The 2,924-nt window shown below is 35.7% G+C and overlaps 1 pseudogene; it reads right to left on the bottom strand.

Annotated features, from left to right (window-relative positions):
- Positions 1-304: 304 nt before the first annotated feature.
- LOC111404830 lies at positions 305-2,173 on the bottom strand (annotated as a pseudogene).
- Between the last annotated feature and the right edge of the window lie 751 nt (positions 2,174-2,924).

Genomic DNA, 2,924 nt, shown 5'->3' with positions numbered 1-2,924 from the left:
ATCTTTTGCTATGTTTATTCGAGTTTTCCACCCACCCTACTTGGATGTTATTTATTTTATGTTGGGCTTCTACTTGGATGTTATTTATTTTATATTTTATTAGTTGAATTGGGTTGAATTTATGGGCCGGCCCAAGGCTTTTTATGCTTTAGGTTTGGTCTTTTTCTCCTATATAAATGAATGTATACCGTAATTGGAGGGACGATGATTGAATGAAATGAATGATATGCTTGAAGCATAGGTTTTCTTCTTTTCCCTTTCCCCTGAGTTTTTCTTCTTCTTCTCTATCTTCTAGTGTTGCTGCTCTGTTTCTTCTCCTTCCCTTCTTGCCTCTTTCCTCTTCTTGCCTCTTCTTCCCAAATCTATCCTGCATCACTGATCTTATGGACTTCCTCCACAGGAAAATCCTGAGGACTCATATCTTCACTACTTCCAAAACTTTTCTTGAACATCTGCAGTGATCCAATCTTAATAGATCATGAGGACCCTTCTTGCTTCTTTCCTCTGCTTGCCTCTATGTATGCATTTCACCATTACTGTTGGAGGTACACCAGAAAAGTCAATTTCTCCACTGGACAATGACCTAGGACCTGTCTTCGGATGGTCTAATATGTGAGTTGCAACCTCTATCAATGCACCTTCTCCAACTCAGGTTCCCATTTTCAATCCTTCACCATTGGTCGATAGAGGTAGACCGTGAGGGTTATTCACAGCCATTGGCTCCTCATCTACCGGCTTAAAAATGGAAACATACTTGTTTCTTGAAACATCTTGGATGAAATAAGTTCCTCCCATAATCTCGAACGATCTGATTGGCTGTCTTCCTCTTGCCAATCCATCAGATGCTGAGTTAATCATATCCCATACAAAAGAAGGGAACTTTATGTTTGGATTAATGACAACTGGTTCCAACAGAGAGTTCTTATCAGGTGGCTTACTAGATAAAACCTGTAGTTCCCTCAACAGATTGTTACTTTTAGGGACTTGGCGATCATCATCTATCCTTCAGTTGGAGTTCGTAGCCACAATGGAGAGTTCAACGTCTTTCTCAACAGACTTAGCCCGAACTTTTGCAGATTTTTGAACTACCAAATGAATCACGACATCATTGTTCTTACTAATATCATCAATTAGCCTTTGATCCTCAAGCTTCTTACCATCACAGAAGAGCTCAGGATCTTGAAGGCTTACAAAATCTTTCCCTTTCTTGGCAATCCTACGCTTTAGATACCCTATGTTCTTATGCCTATCAATACGAAATTCAAATTCTTCCTCGCTGGTGGTCCAAACATTGATTCCCTTAACAAGGAAATCATTTCTTAATAACTCCCTGCCTCCAAAAACTAGTTTCTGCCTCTTTAATACAAACCCTTGAGATGACTGAATCCTCAGTTTCATCGATGCAATTGAGTACGGCTTCATCACGCGAATGGGAATCAAAGAACCAGAGACGGTGATGTATATTACAATTGACTCACTTGAACAAAGGGCCAACCGGCTATCAATATAGCTAGCTGACCTCAATGTCTCTTCGCTAATGGTATTCAAAGCAACATCAATAGCCCACATTATTAATTAAATAGTAATTTGTACCGCCCTCTGGATAATATAGGACCCGTTTCTCTCACAACTTTCTGTTATTATCTTCCTCTATCTCAAAATTTCGACAAAGGCAAATATAAAACAGGAATTGATCCAAGGCCTATAGATCCAATGGAAATAACCCAATTACATGAAACTCAAAAATGGACATACAAAATGCAAAAATCAAGAATATGAACCCAGAAGAAACACAAATTATCAGGAACCAACTGAGATTGCATTGTAATTCGAAATTCAAAAGATTGAATAGGAAAAAAATACTAGAAAATAATCACCCAAAAATCCAAAATAAAAGATCTGAAGATTACAAAATCTCAAAAGACGAGCTTTTCAGGCTATATCAACTATAGATTCCCCACAAAAAAAAAATAAAAATAAAAATAAAAATTATTTTCCAATGAGAGAGACATGGGCTGTAAAATTCTCTCAAAAAGCTCATGGTGGATGCTTGGCAAAACGGAAGGAGAATCAAAAGCTAAGTGGGTGTCTGAAACTGAGCTTATATGTGAGGGAAAAAAAACACTACAACAACAAAAAAATTTCGGGTGGTGATGAATAATCGAAGATTTAATTATTCATTTTTGCATTGGCTTTTCTGGATAAAAATTAGGGCTTTTCAGATAATACGAGGATGAGTAAAGCCACACGTACAGAACAATTCTAACAGAAGTGCTACAGAAATTTAAAATGAAAGACACGTGTTGAGTGAAAAGAAAAGTCAAGGACGGTTGGTTGGAGAAAATTATTAAAAAATTCATTAAATTACTTATGTTTTGTCTGAATTTTCGGACTCATTACAGGATATCAAACAAGGTCGAAATATTACATTTTTAATATCATTTTGAAGTAGTCATGGCCTAATATTTCACATCGTTAACGTGCGTGAAACGATCAATCGTAGCAAATGTTACAGCGTGTCAAAGTAGGTCTTTCCAAACTAGTATTTCGAGAATTTCGATAACAAACTAACTTTAAAAGTTTTTCGACGATTCTACGCTAGTCGAATCCATAAATTTTTTATATTCTCTCGAAACTCATTTCGCGAACTATATCATAGACACATCGAATGATCTAATTGAATATCAAAAATAATTAAATATACATCAAACGCGTGTGTTAAAAAATGCGTATAACTCGTCTTTTTAAAAAAAAAATCAATTATTTCATTTAGACAAATTCGATGTGTCTATTATATAGTTCTCGAAATGAACTTTGAGAAAATATAGAAAATTTATGGATTCGACTAGCGTAGAATCATCGAAGAATTTTTAAAGTTAGCTTGTCATCGAAATTCTTGAAATACTAGTTTAGAAATGCCTATT

Source organism: Olea europaea, chromosome 11 (assembly GCF_002742605.1).
Source record: "Olea europaea var. sylvestris chromosome 11, O_europaea_v1, whole genome shotgun sequence".
In the NCBI taxonomy this organism is placed as follows: domain Eukaryota; kingdom Viridiplantae; phylum Streptophyta; class Magnoliopsida; order Lamiales; family Oleaceae; genus Olea; species Olea europaea.
This window is presented reverse-complemented; position numbering and strand designations above follow the sequence as displayed.